Raw genomic sequence first — 20,923 nt, forward strand, 5'->3', positions numbered from 1 at the left:
AAGCATAGGTAGCTACTGAACTCATTTAAAATGGCAATGAAGAGGAGAGCTTACATATTTGCATGCTTTCGCCCACTTCTTGGACTTCCTATTAAAGATGCTTTAAGAGGAGAAAAAAACCCAAAAATAAGACAGAGAAGAATGACTGTATTTAGCTGAATACATTATAACGTAAACATGGCAAAAAGCAACTATCTTTCCTTTAACAAAATATAGCCAGATGGTTGTTTTTGTGCATTCTTGTGAATAAACTTTTGACAATTAGTATTTGGAAATGATTATTTTGTTCTGGCAATAATTGCAAGATAGTTGGTATAAAATCCATGTGTGGTTTGTTTTGGTTTATAACTTTTAAATTCCACAATGCACATTCCGTACCTTGGTAGTAGTCTTTGCAACAAAGTATTTTAAGTATGGTCATGCATTAAACTTCTCAGTTTCCACATAATTAGAGAAGCTATCCATGTTTAGGCATCCATGTTCTTTTCAATCACTATTATGGCTGCAGGTGGGTGGTAACAGCTGGCTGCTTTAGAAGTTTACTTGCAAAATCTGCTGATATCTTAATCCTCAAGAGAAGGCAGCTGAGTGATTCAAGTTTCCATTCTTAAGGGTAAGCATTATTATGCAGAAAGAAGCAACACTATGAAGTTTAGCAAGAAATTACCGCAGATTCAGGAATGTTAACATTGCAATTGAAACTGTATACTGGGTAGGGTTCCATGATTCACTTTCCATGGGACAGAACTTCTGTTGCATTAACTGTTGTACGGACAGAATGTTTCATCACGGGCATTTTCCTCCTCTTTATAATATTGCTTTAATATGTCTTTGATGAATTTCTCCTTCCTTCACAATAACCAGCATCATGGGAGTCCTGTTCCAAAAGCATTAGGAAAAATAATGTGCTGCTAATACGTGACAATATCTACGTGTGCAGTGCCACTGTGTGCAGAGATACAGCAAAGGAAGTCCAGATCAATTTTGTGCACAAAAACAGAGTTTTCAATGCATGGGCAGGAGTCACCTAACCAGCCCTGTCAATGGAAGCCGTGTGCAAGGCTTTCTCCTTGAGCAGTGGGGCATTAACCCTGGCACCCCAACCCTGAAATAGGCTAGGGAGTGGGGTCAGGAGAACCTCCAGAACACTGTGCTGTAGGGGGAGAGGGGGGATTGTTCCATAAGGCAATCTGTAGTGCTTCTTCACATGAAGTTATTGGAACAGTGTGATAATGAATGTCATCCTATGCAATTTTGGCCTTACCACACTCTAGCTACAGGACCTTCATTTGCAAACTGAAAATCCATGGCCTACAGAGAATTTGTAGTAGTCTAACCTTGTTTCTTATAATAATCTGATGCAATAAAAACTGCCAAACCCTTTGAATTCTTCACAACTGTTCTCTTGTTACAATTGAGTGACAACACTGTAACAGCAGTCTCTCTAATTACTTTTTATCAGTCAAGGTTTCACAGTTTTGGTCTTTTTACCAATGAAGCAATGCTTTTATGGTAGGTTACCAGATGTGATATGTCAAGCATAGGCATCCTCGGCCCTCCAGATGTTTTGGGACTGCAATTCCCATCATCCCTGACCACTGGTCCCGTTAGCTAGGGATCATGGGAGTTGTAGTCCCAAAACATCTGGAGGGCCGAGGTTGCCTATGCCTGTGATATGTAAATCAAAGCATGGAAACGGAATCTGACAATGCCCAATTGTGTCTGTGACGTGGTCAGTGTGTGCTACAAAATTAGTCATTTGTGCGTCTACCTGTGTTGTGTGAAAATAATTGGGCTGCCAGCCTTGGAGCTTACACGTATTTTTCAGTTAACGTTTTGTGGTCCCTTAGACATAGTGACCCCTTCATGGATCCCTGCCTTGTTGTGGCGAAGGGGCTTGAATAATTCAGAGAAGCTATGAGCTATGCCGTGCAGGGCCACCCAAGACGGACAAGTCATAGCTGAGAGTTTAGACTAAATGTGATCCATCTGGAGAAGGAACTGGCAAATCACTCCAGTATTCTGCCAAGAAAACTCCATGGACATAAAAAAGGAGAAGCTTTGAGAAGAAAGTGAGAGTTTCCAAGGCATGCTCTGGTTCATGGGGTCACGGAGAGTCGAACACGACTAAGATGACTATACTACAACAACATCTCCGGCGGGCTAGGGACAAAGGTGAGAGCTGTTTCCTAGTTCTGCTGGATCTCTCAGCGGCGTTTGATACCATCGACCATAACATCCTTCTGGACCGTCTTGAGGGGCTGGGAGCTGGGGGCACTGTTATACAGTGGTTCCGCTCCTTCCTCCTGGGCCGTGTTCAGAAAGTGGTGGTGGGGGATGAGTGTTCAGACCCCTGGGCCCTCACTTGTGGGGTGCCTCAGGGTTCTGTCCTCTCCCCCATGCTTTTCAACATCTACATGAAGCCGCTGGGAGAGATCATCAGGGGATTTGGGCTGGGTGTTCATCAGTATGCAGATGATACCCAGCTCTACCTCTCTTTCAAATCAGAACCAGTGAAGGCAGTGAAGGTCCTGTGTGAGTGCCTGGAGGCGGTTGGAGGTTGGATGGCGGCTAACAGATTGAGGTTGAATCCTGACAAGACAGAAGTACTGTTTTTGGGGGACAGGAGGCGGGCAGGTGTGGAGGATTCCCTGGTCCTGAATGGGGTAACTGTGCCCCTGAAGGACCAGGTGCGCAGCCTGGGAGTCATTTTGGACTCACAGCTGTCCATGGAGGCACAGGTCAAATCTGTGTCCAGGGCAGCTGTTTACCAGCTCCATCTGGTACGCAGGCTGAGACCCTATCTGCCTGTGGACTGCCTCGCCAGAGTGGTGCATGCTCTGGTTATCTCCCGCTTGGATTACTGCAATGCGCTCTACGTGGGGCTACCTTTGAAGGTGACCCGGAAACTACAACTAATCCAGAACGCGGCAGCTAGACTGGTGACTGGGAGCGGCCGCAGAGACCACATAACACCGGTCTTGAAAGACCTACATTGGCTCCCAGTACGTTTCCGAGCACAATTCAAAGTGTTGGTGCTGACCTTTAAAGCCCTAAACGGCCTTGGTCCAGTATATCTGAAGGAGCGTCTCCACCCCCATCGTTCTACCCGGACACTGAGGTCCAGCACTGAGGGCCTTCTGGCGGTTCCCTCACTGCGAGAAGCCAAGTTACAGGGAACCAGGCAGAGGGCCTTCTCGGTAGTGGCGCCTTCCCTGTGGAACACCCTCCCACCAGATGTCAAAGAGAACAACAACTACCAGGCTTTTAGAAGACATCTGAAGGCAGCCCTGTTTCGGGAAGCTTTTAATGTTTGATGTATTATAGTATTTTAATATTCTTTTGGAAGCCGCCCAGAGTGGCCGGGGAAGCCCAGCCAGATGGGCGGGGTATAAATAATAAATTATTATTATTATTATTATTATTATTATTAAGACATAGTGATGAGAATAGATTTGCTCTTATGGTTCCTGTTTCCTCATTCTATCTCCTACTGTTTCCCCATTAGACTAGTGAAAGCCTTTTTGCAATGAAATTGCAGCCTCCTTAGTCATCATGCAACACCAAGATTTGCAACAGGGCACTAATGCTATGGCCCTTGTATTTGATCCTATCTACTTTTTGCCCTGATCATATGAGCAGGCTATAACTTTGACTCTCTACATCCTCTGGTTTTTCACATCTCCTTCTATAAGATGCATCTCAGAAGGCAGATATATAATGATTGTGTGGTCTTAAAACAATGAATGCCAAAATAGTATGTTTCTTCAATTATCAATGTGTATATAATTCTTCCAGCTAGGCTATCCCTTTATAAATCTGATGCTGTAGGCTCTATCTCAAAAAAGCTTATGCCATCATAAATGTGTTAGCTTTTAAGGTGCCAACGGACACTTCGTTGCATGACTGTTGAGAAACTGTTGAGAAACTGTAATGTTGAAAGAAGGAAGTAGGAAGACTTGATACATAAGGAAGGAACAAAAAATTATTACTATATTGCCGAATGTAGGGAAAACAGATGGTCTCCAGAAAAGCAAATTAGCTAAATTACTGGTAGCATCACAGGGATTATATCTTTCTGTTAAAAAAAGAAAAGAAATAAGAGATTCTCCAATAATTAAACACAGATTGGGTTTAATTCAGCGGTAGACATTTTGTTGGTGATATTTTGTAGTAGTTTGAATGGCTTTTATTGCTATTACAAGGTTAATCACAGGCTTTGCTATTCAAGTTTAGGTCTCTCGTAATCTTTCATACTACAGAATAGTAAAAAAAGTAAGATTTAATTTCAAATTTCATTGATAATGGTAGTGGAACAATGCAGGTTTCTTGTTGTATAGCATTACTATTCTAATATCAGAAAACTAGTTTCAGTTGTAAGATCAATAACAAAATTGAAAGGTTTTCATTGTTGTTGATTTGCCAACATTGGTGATTTCTGGCCCCACACATTCAGCTGAACACAGCCTGGACTAGGTTTTTGGTGCTGGATAGGATAAGGGTAATCTAGATACAGGCTTAGATACAGTTCTGTTTTCATGGACAGATGGTTATCCGGTCAGAATTAGGATCACTGGCATCCCAAAACTTTGCAGGGGATCTGTTCTGATGGCTCCACCCAAAAGACTAAAGGATCAGAATGTTTTTCTGATTGTTCTTGCGGATTTCCCTATCACACCAGCTGCTGATCCTGTCAAACCTGCGGTCAACTTCTGGAACAGAGAAATAGCCAGGGACATTTACATGATTGCTCCTGAACATTCTCTCCATGGAAGTGGAGCTCAGCCAAGTTAATTATTATGTGATTTGAGGAATGCTGGCAAAGAAATGACAGGGAAGAGTACTCAAGTGATCATGGCAGATTTGTGACAAATATGGTCGAACACAAGCTATAGCTTATCACAGACCTTTATCTGGGGCAATGGTGGTGGCAAAATAAAAATAAAAAACCCTCCCACCACAACATCTACTCCATGTCACCCTCAGAAAGGGTGTTATGCTGATAGACACTCGGCTACCCTGCCTGTCTGTCTCTGTAGTCCTCGCTCCCATTGATAGTAGCAGGTTCCATCTGCTTTGTTAATTGGAGACAAAAATGCTGGTAATAAATGGTGATATTGAAGCTGGTGTCATCAAGCAACAGTTTTTTATCTGCATAATTGTGGTATTAATTAGCTGGTTAGTTTCCTATGACCAGGCATTTGTACAGCTGTCCTGATTTTTAAAGAAAAAAGAGTACCTGTTCTTCCCCTGTACTCCTCTCACCAGGCAGCAGGAAAGGAACCAATGCAGCCTGTCCATTTGCTTAAGCAGGGGGCAGTGGGTGAGCAAACGGCTAAGGGAATTATTATTATTATTATTATTATTATTATTATTATGCCCTCTCACGGTCAATGTGTAGCAAAAGATTTATCCCCTTTCACATTTGGTATTTAAATAGGGTAAAACATATACCATATGACCAGAATTCCTAAATATGAGAAACTTCACACATTCATTTTCACACCTGTGATACCCAAGTTCATACCAAATTGCTTTTGACGATGTCCCCCAACCCGTCAATGTTTATTCTTACATCCCTGTTTTCTATATTTTCTGATGAAAGGAGGCATTGCAACGATAGGTACTGATTGATGCTCAACTTGACTACTAATTTGCTTCCAAAGTAAACTGGCAAGTGAAGCTGACATATTCAGAACTCCTAAGCACCAAATGATGCTATTATATCAGTTGTAATTTGAATATTAATGTAGTTATAGCCTTATAAAAATATTATAGCATCAAGCAATTTGTCCATACCATTCCCTCCCACTCTCTGCCACCCAAATAATAAATGATACCTATTATATTAAGGCATAGAATCAGTACTTTATAGTATCTGTTGTAACCTTAGAGCAGCCCTGGGATTTATAAAAATGGAAAATCTAACTGCATTGAGCCAATTTTATTCTTTCTAAGTGCTAAAATTAAAATCTCTTATGTACTGTAATGTCACTACTGGGTGTTTTTTTGGCATAATTTCTTTCTTGAGCATGCATCTGCTCAGAAGAAAATAAGAGAAATGTGGATATCTGATTCTTTAAGCTTGACTGCTAAATGAATTATTTTAAATATTTGTAACCTGCGATTTGGCCTTCCAAAAGGTTTCAATACAGCCCATGACAACAGCAAAATGTAAAGTACAACACTAGATAAAACAAAGCAATAAAGGTAATCCCAAATGATGAATTCGCAGTATGAAAGCCACAAACGCAGTATCAACACACCAAAACCAGTTTTGAGTCAACAAAGTCAACCTCAGCTTACTGTAGTTCAGAAGGGATATATTTGGTGGGAGTTCCAGGGAGAAAGCACCCACTCAGGGAAAAAGACTTGTGCATAATGCATTCAAGTCTGAAAAAAGTAGTACTGTAAGCACCATTTTAGGACTCTTAATGTGGAAGCCAAGTGGCAGGAGTGGCTGGTGCAGTGAGGTGAGAGTGCAGAGCCAGCCATCAGACAGCAGGATTGCACTGTGGGGGTGGGACAGGCAGCAGTGAGGTGAGGTCAGGACTCTGTGAACACATGAGTAAAGCCAGTCTGGTGCTCTTGCCAGTGTGCACAAGCACCCCCAACCTTACTGGTCTGCCTGGCTCGAGTAAGCACCCAAGATGCTGAATTCTGGACTCACAGCTGTCCATGGAGGCACAGGTCAATTCTGTGACCATGGCAGCTGTTTATCAGCTCCATCTGGTACGCAGGCTGAGACCCTACCTGCCCACGAACTGTCTCGCGGGCATGCTCTAGTTATCTCTCGCTTGGACTATTGCAATGCGTTCTATGTGGGGCTACCTTTGAAGGTGACCCGGAAACTACAACTAATCCAGAATGCGGCAGCTAGACTAGTGACTGGGGGCGGCCACCAAGACCACATAACACTGATCTTGAAAGACCTACACTGGCTCCCAGGACGTTTCCAAGCACAATTCAAAGTGTTGGTGCTGACCTTTAAAGCCCTAAACGGCCTCGGTCCAGTATACTTGAAGGAGCGTCTCCACCCCCATCCTTCTGCCCGGACACTGAGGTCCAGCGCTGAGGGCCTTCTGGCAGTTCCCTCCCTGTGAGAAGCCAGGTTACAGGGAACCAGGCAGAGGGCCTTCTCGGTAGTGGCACCCACCCTGTGGAACGCCCTCCCAGCAGATGACAAAGAGAAAAACAACTACCAGACTTTTAGAAGACATCTGAAGGCAGCCCTGTTTAGGGAAGCTTTTAGTGTTCAATAGACTATTGTATTTTAATATTCTGTTGGAAGCCGCCCAGAGTAGCTGGGGAAACCCAGCCAGATGGACGGGGTATAAATAATATATTATTATTATTATGCTGGCAAGGAGGTGTTTCTGTGCCCCTGCTCCATCAGCTTAATGAGGACACTAGTATTGGGTAATTGTGTGTGAGCAGGATCAATCTGTTGTGCGTTTTTAACACTTTTGCAGAATAAAAAGGATGGCAGATCTCTAAAGGGAGTGTACTACTGTGTTAATGCTTCATGACCAAAATAGAAGGCTATAATAATCTGCAAGAGAGGAAGTGCTTGCCAGCTCAGATACCTCCATTCAGCTTTCAGAAGCTTTGATCACTGGTCATTGTGGAGGTACAGGACTTGTCTCTTTAATGTTATTTCCATATGTGGAATGGAGTCAATAAACTATGAACTTCATTCCACAAGAGTTGGCTGGTCACACCCAAAGTACTCAATCAAAGTTCAGTTTAGCAGGAAGGAATGAGGAAATATTCCTACTATCTCCCAATATATTTACTTCCAAACACAAAGATACACAAATCAAGGATCTCTTGCCAGAGAAGTCCACCCAAGGCTAATCTGTAGTTGCCTCACCCCACATCAATCTATTTCTCCTGACCATAGGGAAATAAACGTTACTAGGTTGATCTGCGTCTTTGCCTAGCATGGCAAGTTGTCGATACTCTGTAGGACTGCCTAGGATAGAATTATTTAGAATTGTTTTATTCACTTTATTTGCTATTTCTTATTTTGACAACGTGAATAAATCTTTTGATTTGAGTTCTGGAATTGACACGGTATTTTATCTAGCTGATAGTCCCCTCTATGTGCCAAGTTGTTTGGTGCATGCTACAAGCTAAGACGGAGAGAGAAAGTGAACACTCAGGCCCTGTCCGGGCAGCAACCAGAGAGCTTGCTAAAAGCTACCGTATTTCCCTCGTCTCAGGTAAATAAACTTCTTCCTCACCCAGACCTACATAGAATCAAGGGAGTGGTGAAAGTTACTAGTCAATACATTTTAAAAGTATGTTAAGCCCTGTCTGCAGCACTGGATAGGTAGAATGGCATTCTTGACGGACATGATCTTAATTGGCATTTTTTGTCCGACAAGGTGATCAAATGTTTGTCCCTGCTCAACACCCCATTTCTCGTTTGTGATACCATAAATATATAAACATTGTCATCATTCTGAACTAGCTTTGTTTGCCCTCGGCAATGCTGTCATGTAAACACTTCTGAGCTGCTACATGACAACCTCACTTGGAAGAATGGCAAACGGGCGAAATGCCTTCATGTCAAAACTGGTGCTGCTGGTCAAGTCATGGCTAGAGAGAAAAGGCCTGAAAGGAGGAGGGGAGCTCTGTATTCTGCATGGGGAGGGGGCTCTGTATTCTGAGAAACTTTCCCAATGTCCTGGAAAGCCTCCCTTTCGTGCTGAAAGGGGCACAATATTTGAGCAATATCAGTGTATATAAGTGCAGGCATAACCTTTTGCTAAAAAGCAAAACAGAACATTAATGTTTGAATAAGCTTAATGCTGGTGCAGGGAATTCAAGAACAAACTCAAGCAAGTCTTGTGAAAGCAGTCTGTCATTCTTGGTGACCTGTTATATTGCATATGTTAATGTGACCCAAGAGTATGTTTCTAAAATTCTGCTGTCACAGAACAATGAGCAGCGATAAATAATTGATATTTGATGTTTTGTGCAGCTTTCTGTGTTTCATAAACAAATAATCATTTAAATTATTGATGTTTCTGCTTGTTTGTTTTCAGCTTTCTTTGGTAAATCAGAATTTTATTTACAGAATATACATTTGTTGCAGATGCCTTTCAGGCAATGTGGAATTGTCATCCATCTGACAAAGATATTTTGTATGAGATTTTCATCATTTTGTGACGTTCGTGTTTTGTTTACACCACTTCAGTAATTCACTTCTGGGACTAAAAGTTGCTTTTGAGGTTTAAACACACTGCAGGATGCCAAAAAAGCATCAGATTCTTCTGTGTTTGAAAGCTTTTGGGCCATCAAGTGATCAAAACCTGCCAGAATCAAACTTGAGATCTGCCATTATAAATAAGGCACTGACAATTCTTATTGTGAAAGGTCATCCCAAGGGGTAAAGAAGCAAAGACAACTGAATTGCCCTTGTTCTTTGCTAGGATAAAAATGTGTATGCAATGTAGAGCTCTTTTGGAACTTTGCTTGTGTCAGTGTTTGATATGTATCAGCCTTGGAATTAATTAATTTTGATTGCATTTTGAAAAATGAAAATGTATAGCCATATTTGTCAAATATAATGTATATCTGAGGACAGGTTTTGGCCATTCTTATGTTTTCTATTCTTTACAGGCAGAATACTGCAAAATACCACGAGGATGTCTAGCTCTTTTCCATTTCAGTGTATTGAGGTAGAATGACACTTATTGCCATAGTTCAAATCACTGTATTCATTCCACAAATATAGCAAGGTACCCAGTGCTGTGCAGCATAAGGATGTTCACATAAGGGGAATTCTCCAGTTGCTCCTCTCCACTCCAGCCAATGCACTCCCAAACAGAGTTGGAGGATCATCGAGAGAAGCCTGGGATGTGGGACAGGGAACTGCAGTGGGAGAAACTGGGTAGAGGCAACTTACACCGTTATCTTTGTGATCACATTGCACTGCATACAGCACAAAACTGTAATCAGCTTCAAAAACCTAACTCTTATTGGCCCAAACTCCAGTGTATTTTACTATTTTCATACAAACACAAGCAAAAATAGAAAACTCACACTTAAATGTAGTGGATTCTAAACTTACTTTCAAATTTAAATTAAATGTGGTCACTTAACCTTTGACTCTATATTACCAGTTTATATTTTCCTCAACAGAGATATTTGACAACTACGGTTTGCAAGCAGTACTGTATATATTATAACCCTTTGGCTGGGTTTTTTTTGGGGGGGGGGTCTGTTTTGCGATGGCATTCTGAAAATAATGCTCATGTCTCAATTTAATTTGTAATTTTAGTTTATATGTCAGTTTGAAATGCTGATTACCTTTTATGGGAGTATTTAAGTCCAAATTTTGAAAGTATGTTAGAATTAGGTTGTGTACATGATCCAGAAAGGGGCATGTTTCTGTACTCGTAGAATAACGTTTCCATATATACACACCCACCCCAGTTGTATGAGGAACTATATGTAGGTATTTCACACAGTTTCCCTAGCTCAATCCAAAACCAGTTGCATGTGCATAGCCCTAGTCAGGTAATTGTTTAGACCGCCCCCATTCTGTTTTCCCTTAACATATCATCTGCACTCTTGCCAATTATGTGGCCAGAAATGCATGTGTGAAGCCAGATTAGGGCCTATGCATGTATGAGACACTTCTGCTGAATCAAGGCATTTTTCATATTCTACAATCCTCTTGAACATGTCTCAAGAAGAACAAGTTACATTCTCACACAATTTGCAACTCATTTCCACAGGGGGTACACAAGAGGAGTTTACAGCAAATTGCAGCCCTTTACCCCAATTCTGCTAAGGAAATCAATATGCTTTTCACTTGCTGGATCAGGAACTAGGGGCCTCAATCTGATTCAGATTCAAGTGTGCATTGGCATATGCATCTGAATATGGATGTTGTTCATCCATACTGCATTGCTTTCAGCTGAGTATATATTTGAATTTTAATAGCCATCCACATTCTGGTACAACTAGTCATATATAAATACATCTTTAAAATATGCCTAGAGTTGGATTAGGACACTTATCAGGCACACACATTTTAGTAAAACGCGCCGAAAAAGGGAAGCATTGAAGAGTTGCATACAAAAAAAGAAATACATCTCTCACAGATGCCAAGAAAAAGGATGGGCTCTTTATTTTTGTAACAAGCCCAACTCGTTTTGGCCACAAATGCCTTTGTCAAGGACTTAATGAACCAGTCTCAAAGCTTGTTGTTGTCAAAGTCTGTTAGGGCAACATCTCATGTATTTCAGTAACCTTTTTTAAAAAAACAAAAGCACAAATTTTCAGCTGAGCTTTGGGGAACATTTCTGACACAGTATACACATTCCATAGTCATTTGCTGCTAATCTAATGTGTAAAGGCATATTAATAAATACATTCAGCTAAACACAATGCTTCCTCCAACTTGGATCCAAAGAGCAACTTGTGATACCGATCCCACTTATGCAGGTGTGTGACCACTTCTGCCAATTTCCTCCACCACCTGCAGCACCCTGCAATGTGTCATGCAAAGTTAGAAAAGGTTCCACAACCTTCAATAGTGGGAAGAAGGTAGGAAATGCCCACTGAATGAGCATAACTCTGCTTGTGGTCCTTTGGATTTAAGCTTAAGTTGTCATTCATCCTGATCAAATTCCATATTTTCCCATAGTTTTATAATAGACAATAGTTTTTTACAGTGCAAGTTTTTGAACTATAAACTCATGAAATATGTCATTTCAGATAGGGCAGTGCTTGGCATAAATTTTCCAGTCATTCAGATAGATGGGTAATAAAAATAATGTGCACTTTTATTGGAGGTATGATAAGTAAATGTGTTATTGTCTTCAAACAAATGTGTATAGCTACCGTGAGCTTCTGAACGAATGGCAGTTTTTAACAGTAAACTTTCCTAAAAGCTGCATGAACACAAAAGCAACTTTACTGCATCTGAGGCAGGTGCTTTCCTCCTAAAATGAATTTAAAACATATGAAGAAAACTGTATTAATGATGTATATACGTGCCAATACACATATTGTGTATATACACACAATGTCCTGTGTGTTGGATGATGATCACTGTAGCTAGGGATTTACCGGTATATGTTTTTTACTGCACCTAATGCTTTGGAATTATGGTGTTGGAGGAGACTCTTGAGAGTCCCATGGACTACAAGAAGATCAAACCTCTCCATTCTTAAGGAAATCAGCCCTGAGTGCTCACTGGAAGGACAGACTGTGAAGCTGAGGCTCCAATACTTTGGCCACCTCATGAGAAGAGAAGACTCCCTGGAAAAGACCCTAATGTTGGGAAAGATTGAGGGCACAAGGAGAAGGGGATGACAGAGGACGAGATGGTTGGACAGTGTTCTCGAAGCTACCAGCATGAGTTTGACCAAACTGCGGGAGGCAGTGGAAGACAGGAGTGCCTGGCATGCTCTGGTCCATGGGGTCACGAAGAGTCGGACACGACTAAATGACTAAACAACAACAACACTGCACCTAACATCTTATTGGTATTAAATAAATCAGAGATGGACAGATGGTGAGCCTTACATTGGATCTAACCCCTAAAAAAAATGTATATGGCTCTAAGTAATGCCAACAAATTTCAAATCAAGATATAGTAGTAGTTGGGGTTTTTTTTAAGCAGCTTCAATGGTACAAAATCAATGGATCAACGTATTTTTTTACATTATTGGGTGATAGCCAACTAAATCATAACCAGAGTTGAGTTACTAAAATAAAAGAACTACTGTTAGGAGATTTTTGAAATATTAAGTGGTTTATAAATGCATTTCAATAAATACATTGACTTCAATGGGTTTACTCTGACTATGAGTAACAGTGGATACCACCCATTGTTTCCCTCTCATGCATATTATGAAGGGCAAAGAACACTGAGCCAGTGTGGTGTAGTGGTTAAGAGTGGTAGTCTTGTAATCTGGTGAACCAGGTTCGCTTCCCTGCTCCTCCACATGCAGCTGCTGGGTGACCTTGGGCTAGTCACACTTCTTTGAAGTCTCTCAGCCCCACTCACCTCACAGAGTGTTTGTTGTGGGGGAGGAAGGGAAAGGAGAATGTTAGCCGCTTTGAGACTCCTGAAGGGGAGTGAAAGGCGGGGTATCAAATCCAAACTCTTCTTCTTCTTCTTCTTCTTCACTGTCAATTCTGCCTTTTGAAAGTGTATTTTGCTAAATTCATTGGTTTGCAGCCACTCTCCCTTCAATGACTTAATGCTATCTGAGCACATACCTGTGAAGCACTTACTACCAAGCAAACCAACGTTGCTATAAAGCCTGACCATCTGTGAGGGGTTTGGATTGTTCCACCACCTGGTCTAGAGTGGCTCTCAAGAAGTTGAAAGTTGGCCAAGCCTGAAATAAACAAGTTTCGAAAGCAATTTCCAGAGGGCTACCTTTGTCAGTCTCTCAAAGTGAAAACAACAGAAAGTCTTTTCAAGTCTTAAAGACTAACTGATTTATTATGGCATAAGCGTTTGTGTATTATCGTCCACTTCATCAGATGCAGAATTATCCTCAGCTGGTAGACACAGGTACACTTGGCAGTGAGAGAGAGAAATGCTAGCAGTGATGCCAGAGAGAAATGAAATGAATGAAATACAGTGATACTGTGTTAAAGCATAAATGTATGTAGAATAATTGCAGTGACCATTCACAAAGCAGTGTTGCCGATTATGCAAATACGATTACGCATTGGCAAAGTGATTAACACCTGTAGTGGACTAAAATTCCACTACTGCAATAGCACTAACAGATACAAGTTAAAGGTACAGAGTGCCTTGTAATTCCACTTCATCCCTATAATCTTCCTGAGAATCTCCATTTTCCTTTTACCAGTGGAGAATTAAGGCTAAAGTGGATATTCATACTTGCGTTAAAGTGTTTTTTAAATAATAGCCAGGGTTATCTATTATGGCAAACAACAACAACAACAACTGGGGTGAATTCAACCCAGACTTAATCTTGCTTAACCCATTGAAATGTTTAGCCTTAATCATGCTTAACTTCTGTCTTAGATTTAGGCTATGTTGTTGTAATAATGGCTAGCATATTATAGTTTGTCTGAGTTGTTTGTCTGAGTTGTGGGGTCAATGTTAATCAGTGAAGATATGAATTAAGAACACTTTTTTCTATTTTTGAGTCTATTTCAGTTTCCTGTTGTATTAAGAATCAGAATAGGCTTTTCTTTCTAACAGTGAATGGAAGCTTGTGTTAACATGCATATTTATTTAGATTTAATTGAATGATTAATTGGTGGAAATGAGATCATTAATCAACTATGCAATTCGTTAAGCATGACAGCCCTACTTTTTTTTTTACTTTTTTTAGAAGGTAATTCCCTGCAAAGATGTGGCATCCCAAAATGACCCTGGGCCAGAAAGAGATTCCAGAATGTCCACTACAGAGGAACAGGTATAGCGCAGAATAAATAAATAAAACAAAAACATGACCAGCCACTTTAAGCAAGTCCCACTTTGTCATCAGAAAGTCAATTCACTCAGCTTAGCAGCATTCAATTCTCAATAACATTTTGTTCTGGGTCTCTGTCAAGTTATTCTAGGCTGTGAAATTGTCAGGAATGATGGATGACTATCACCCTTCTGCTATCTTTTTGCTTGTTCCTTAGAGATTTGCAGCTGCTGACTGCAAGACTCTTTTCTTTCGTTCTTTCTTTTTTCCAAACATGCCAAATGAACAACAGTAATTACCAGAGAGCCTACACTACAATTATTGTAGCACATAACTTTGTATCGACATCTGCAAGAGACAGAATGTTCAAGATTGATTAGTAATGATATCGCTTCCTGCTTTTATACCAATGTTCACACAGTTTATTTATTTGTATCTAATTTTCACATAAAACATTGCCTTCTCATTTCTCACTGTTCGTAACCTGTAGATTTCTACTAATTTCTTGCAATGTATAATGGTTTAAGCAAGCGTTCTGCCAATGCCCAATTAAGTTGTACAGCATTTATAACACAGGGCAGAGTAAAAGACCACATCTGTATTTGTCAGGAAAAATTAAAAAAGTTACTCTGTTGTTCCAGAACAAAATACATAAAGGTGTACAGCAGTTCAGTGTGTGGTCTGTATAATGAGGTAAAGCAGGGTGACTTGATGCATTTTCTTCCTCTCCCATCACGCTGAAGCACAGTGTCAAACTGCCTACAATGGATTAGGGCCCTTGCAAAGCCTCATGTTGCTCTGTTGTTTCTGCCCTTTACAGTTCTGTTTTCCTTTTTATCTGTGTTTCCCAAGGTCCATGAGCTACAACAGATTTTCGATATGCGTTCCCATATGCAGAATGGTAGACTGGAATTAAGCATAGCTGCTTCAGAAAGGTTGTAGCTCTGTGGTAGATAGAGTGCATGCTCTGCATAGAGGTCTCAGATTAAATCCCCGATCTCACAGAATTGCTTATCCTCCATCATCCCATTTATCAATACAGTGGTGCCCCGCAAGACGAATGCCTCGCAAGACGGAAAACCCGCTAGACGAAAGGGTTTTCCGTTTTGGAGGTGCTTCGCAAAACGAATTTCCTATGTGCTTGCTTCGCAAGACGAAAATGTCTTGCGAGTTCCTGCAGGGTTTTTTTCCTTTTCCCCCCCTTTTCCCCAAGCCGCTAAACCGCTTATCAGCTGATGGCTAAGCCGCTTATCAGCTGATCTTTAAGCCGCTTAACAGCTGATGCTAAGCCGCTTATCAACTGATCTTTAAGCCGCTTAACAGCTGATGCTAAGCCGCTTATCAGCTGATCTTTAAGCCGGCTAAGCCGCTAATACTGTAGCGCTAAGCCGCTAAACCTCTAATGGGCTTGCTTCGCAAGACGAAAAAACCCGCAAGACGAAGAGACTCGCGGAACGGATTCTTTTCGTCTTGCGAGGCACCACTGTATCAGGACACTCTTTGGGGGGGGGAGTGTCCTGAGCTCTTGTAGGAGTGCAAGACCAAAAAATGTGTGTCTTTTGGTTAGCTGGTGTGAACCAGCTAACTCACGCCAGAGCACTGGACAAAAAAACGGGACATTCTGGGATCCAATGAGAATGTAAGGGAAGTCAGGGAAGTCCTGCTCAAACCTGACCAAGGCAAAATAGTCTGACCAAGGCAAAATAGAATGATACTATTATTTTCCTTGATCTGGACACTATACTTACGTTGATGCAGTTAAAAGGACTAAAGAAGCTGAAGAAGAAGGAAGGTTTACAGCTCAGTGATGGAGCGTATATGTCACATGGAGAAGATCCCAAGTTCAAACTTGATTAAAAAAAACCTCAGATAGTAGGGCTAGAACAGAATGTTGTCTGAGACTTTGGAAAGCTGTTGCCAATCAGAGTAGAATGTACTGTTATACAACAAACTATGCTTACTTGAAGAAGAAGAAGAAGAAGAAGAAGAAGAGGAGTTTGGATTTGATATCCCGCTTTATCACTCCCCTTCAGGAGTCTCAAAGCGGCTAACATTCTCCTTTCCCTTCCTCCCCCACAACAAACACTCTGTGAGGTGAGTGGGGCTGAGAGACTTCAAAGAAGTGTGACTGGCCCAAGGTCACCCAGCAGCTGCATGTGGAGGAGCGGAGACGCAAACCCGGTTCACCAGATTACGAGTCTACCACTCTTAACCACTACACCACACTGGCTCTACTTAGGTAAAAGTTCAGCAGTTACACTGCCTCAGTACTATGGGGGTGTGCAACAGATAATATTTTCAAGACATGCCATTTCTACTGCTGCTACTACTACTACTACTAATAATAATAATAATAATAATGGATTATGTATATGCCTCCCATCTAACTGGGTTGTCCCAGCCACTCAGAGCAGCTCCCAACAATATATTAAAAATGCAAAATAATTTGCAATTCTTATCTCAAATTTTAAAAACACAGTTTGCTATTTAGCTTCTGAGAAACACAAGCCCCAAACTTCAGTGGGCATGTAAAACCAGTAATGCAACTCTGGATTGTGACCATAGTAATATGCTCATCTATATTCTGATCAGGTATTTGAACCTAAATTTCTCACACCCAATCCAAACATAGTATTCACTGCACCATGCTGCCCCTTGGTGGCTTAAGACATGAAAACTGGTAAAAATGTATTAATGTTTATAATAAAAATTCATAGCTATTGCACTGTAGAACACCCCCTGCAGAAGCCAATTCCATGATGTTCCTTGTCTCATCTTTCCATATCCTATGCTACTTTCAAAAGAATGAATAGTATCTGTGATGCAATATACGGTACTTATTTGTTCATTTTCAAACCTTTGTTCATCAACAATGCAGTATATATTTTTAATGGACAAAAAAATGAAAACAGTAAACATCTGCATGTAACAGATATGTAAGTACTTTGGTAAATTTGCTGGTTTATCCAAGATTAGATTTATCAACAGAAAAATATAGACCAATCATCTCAATGGTTTACAGAACAATCCACCCCACTTTGTGCTAGGTTGTTTGGGGGTACTGCAGCATTGGGTGGAGGTTTCCCTCCACTGGCCTCTGAGATGCCAGAGTCACTCTGATAACACATAGCTCTGCTTCCATGTACCCAATATGCAGGTGAGTGGAAGTGCGGCCAGTGTGTTCCCCAAATAAGGGGACAGTGGAAAGTTCTGGAATCAGGCATTCCAGGAGCAAGCAGGTGCTGAGCATCCTTGCATTTTTGTAAAGAAAGCCATGAACAAATGCAACAAATAAACAAGTGTATATAGGTCACCTAGCTTCTTCCCCACTTATACAATCCAATACAGTGGTACCTGAGGTTACAGACGCTTCAGGTTACAGACTCCGCAAACCCAGAAATAGTACCTCGGGATAAGAACTTTGCTTCAGGATGAGAACAGAAATTGTGCTCTGGCGGTGCAGCAGCAGCAGGAGGCCCCATTAGCTAAAGTGATACCTCGGGTTAAGAACAGTAACAGGTTAAGAACGGACCTTCAAAACAAATTAAGTTCTTAACCTGAGGTACCACTGTACTTGGCTATGAAACCCCTACATGTATAGCCCCTGAAATATTTTGTACCTAATTTTGAATTAACAGCTGATGTTCTAGAATGAAAATTAAATGACCTTCCTTTCTTTTTTTAGGGTGGGGATCCAAAAGATTGCTCAAGGAACTTTGCAAGATAACAATAAGTTTTCAGAGGTGACATTCAACCATCTCTGATGCAGTCAAAAAATGAGGAAGTTCTGGTTCGTGGGCAGGAATTGCATGTCTCTATAGATCCCAACTGTTGTGGCTGCATTTACCAAACATAAACCAGCTGCTTCCTGCTTTACCTTTTAACCCTGTAAATGTTATCTCTATTGATATTACACCTATAACTACAGTGGAAGAGATTTAACAAGGCATTATAGAAGCTTCTGAGTTTGTCTGCAGCTCATGCGTGCTTCTAATTGGAAATTACTGCACTGTCTTCACATAGAGATAAGGATTTATGTCATTTTATCTAGAGAATAATTTTCTCACAAGAGAAAAAATTAAAACCACATTTAATCAAACATTAATTTACCATTAATGTGTTCATAAGTTATCTTACTTTATTTAGAAATTGTCAGTAATCCTGTTTGTGTATGCATTTAAATACAAGTCAGTCACTTCCTTTCTTCCTTCTCCTACAATACTCATCCCCATTCTCATGATATTACAGTATCACTATGACAACAATCGTACTGTTTTAAGAATGCTCAGAAAGGGAGAATGAAAGTGATCTTATCTGTGCAAGTCTGCCTGAAAAAACGTATGGTGAATGAAGGAGAGCTGAAGAAAGACGAAACAATACATTTACACACACAATATTAGTTGAGATTCACATAACAGCTAGTATTAAAACCTAGCAGAGGCATATAATTTTGAATTCATGACAGTATAACCTAAGGTTTGCAATCATGCACTCAGTTAAATAGGTTTTAAGCGAGCATATCTGGATAGAGAAGGTCATATGTATACAGTGGGTAGCAAAACATTTACAGGGAACTAGAGAAAATCCTTTCTTTGCAATGATACTGCTTATGTTCTAAGGCTGTGCATTATGATCACCAACATCTTGCCCTCAGAAGAAGTTTAGACAGTCTAATTTTGAATTGTTGACATCTCGGTTTATTAAATCCTATTTACAACAGACCATGCTCTATTTTAGTGCAGCTATGGGGAATCAAGGAGCTTGTGGAGTTCTGTTCAGAACTTCTCAGTTTTATACATACTGCAGTTTTGAAATTGCAAGAGTTTGGAATCAGGGAGGAGCTGAATGAGTAAGGTTCGATCCAGACAAAATGGAGATGTTGACGACAGTTCTTCCAGTTAACACAGGATAAGATGAAGGTTCAGTAGAAGGTTGTATTCCCATATACACTCTTGAGCTGCTCCTAGACCTAAACTCTGTTCCTGAAACCTGGCTGGCATCTATCACAAGGAATGCCTTTCAGCAACATATACTGGTGAGTCTGTGGCTGCTCCTGGAGAAGGTCAAATTGGTCACTGGCATTCAGGTCTTGGCAACCTCCAGGCTGGAGTTGATGAGGCTGCCTTTGAAGTCTGTTGAAAACTTCGATTAGTTTGAAGTTCAAAGTGTTTACTTTTAAAATACTAAAATACTGTCTTTCGATTAACCTTTGAGGGTGTAACTTGAGTAGTTTTGTCCAGCTGATTTAACAGCCACTGATAAATTATGATGTATTTTAATGCTCCTTTGGCATATTTCTTTCTTGCAGTTGTGTTATAGTTCCTTCTTTATATTTGCTGTTATCTGTTGGTTGGTGGTTTTGATGCCTTTATATTTGCTGGTCAATGCCTGAGGGCTATGTTCAGCTGATGAAGGAGAAAAAAGCCACATATCAATAACCAGGAGAAATTGGTAGACTGGAAACAGCCATGAGAGTGGCAACCACTTGACAGGAAAGTGAAGATTCTCAATGCACTATGCTTCCAATGCAGTGGATATTCTCCCATGCTTGTATATTGAAGGAGAAGGTTTCTGACTTTCATTGGTTTATCACTATCTTCCTTGAAGGTATTTCCCCATTGTTACCTTTCCAGGAAAACTGCGCTAAACTGTCCTTTGTGGTGGCTTGAAGACCTGATTGAAGACCAATGAGGTGCAGATCACAGCTTACATGTAGACCAGCCCATCACAGCTTACATGTAGACCAGCCCACAAATAGTGAATTTAGTCAGTGGTCATAAACATGGACTCAGATCAAGGCTCAAGGATTGTAGGTGAGGAAGCAGTCTTGTCCCTGTCAACTTTTCCAAGGACTAACATAGCAGGACACGCTGGAAGTCATTTGATAATTTGAAAATGGCTGACAATAGTTGGGTTACGTTATAGCCAAGTGACAATACACTTCAGGATCTAGCTCTTCAACAGATGCCACGTCTTGTACCGCATAAACCCAGCAGCGAACCCCTTCCTTAGGACAGCTGGTGCAGAACTAGGCACAGTATCACAACAGCAAGTAACCTCTGTGCCCAGTTCAGATGGTCTGCAAAAGCACCATAGGACCCAAAGCACTTGCAGAACAGCATAAACTTGCCTTACTCTGAAATGCTACAAGACAAAACTACCCATTGGAACAATAATTTTATATGATTGGGAGGCTACACAGCCAGCATCTAGCAAGTAACAAATAATGCAAGAAAAAAAGCAGGTACAGGAATGGATAAGGTAACTTAAGCAAGTTCAAGGAAGGAATGAAAGTTTTCAATCTCGTTTCCCTGTAGCTCCCTGTGACCCCTTAAAAGGCCGCCCCAGGAAGTCAAAGGGTAGTTCTGAAATGAGGTGTAAGAGGCTGCCTGAGAGTTTAATTATCATTAGGACCCAAGTCCAATTTTGGATAACTCTATCTATCCCCCAACAGCTTCCTACACCCCATCCAACATTGTTGAGGAAGACCTAACCAA

The 20,923-nt window shown here is 40.9% G+C and overlaps 1 protein-coding gene and 1 long non-coding RNA gene across 2 annotated transcripts in view; one reads left to right on the forward strand and one right to left on the reverse strand.

Moving 5' to 3' along the window:
- The window catches only part of LOC308479143, a 64,369-nt gene extending 46,162 nt beyond the window's left edge, over nt 1-18,207 (forward strand). Inside the window, exon 3 of the long non-coding RNA XR_013987498.1 lies at nt 18,112-18,207. This is a non-coding gene — a long non-coding RNA (uncharacterized lncRNA). The remainder of the gene's footprint in view (nt 1-18,111) is intronic.
- Nucleotides 1-20,923, reverse strand: part of BEND5 (BEN domain containing 5) — a 728,817-nt gene that overhangs the window by 576,600 nt on the left and 131,294 nt on the right. The gene's annotated exons all lie outside the window — the stretch shown is intronic.

Source organism: Podarcis pityusensis, assembly GCF_964106645.2.
Source record: "Podarcis pityusensis genome assembly, chromosome: 6".
Lineage (NCBI taxonomy): Eukaryota > Metazoa > Chordata > Lepidosauria > Squamata > Lacertidae > Podarcis > Podarcis pityusensis.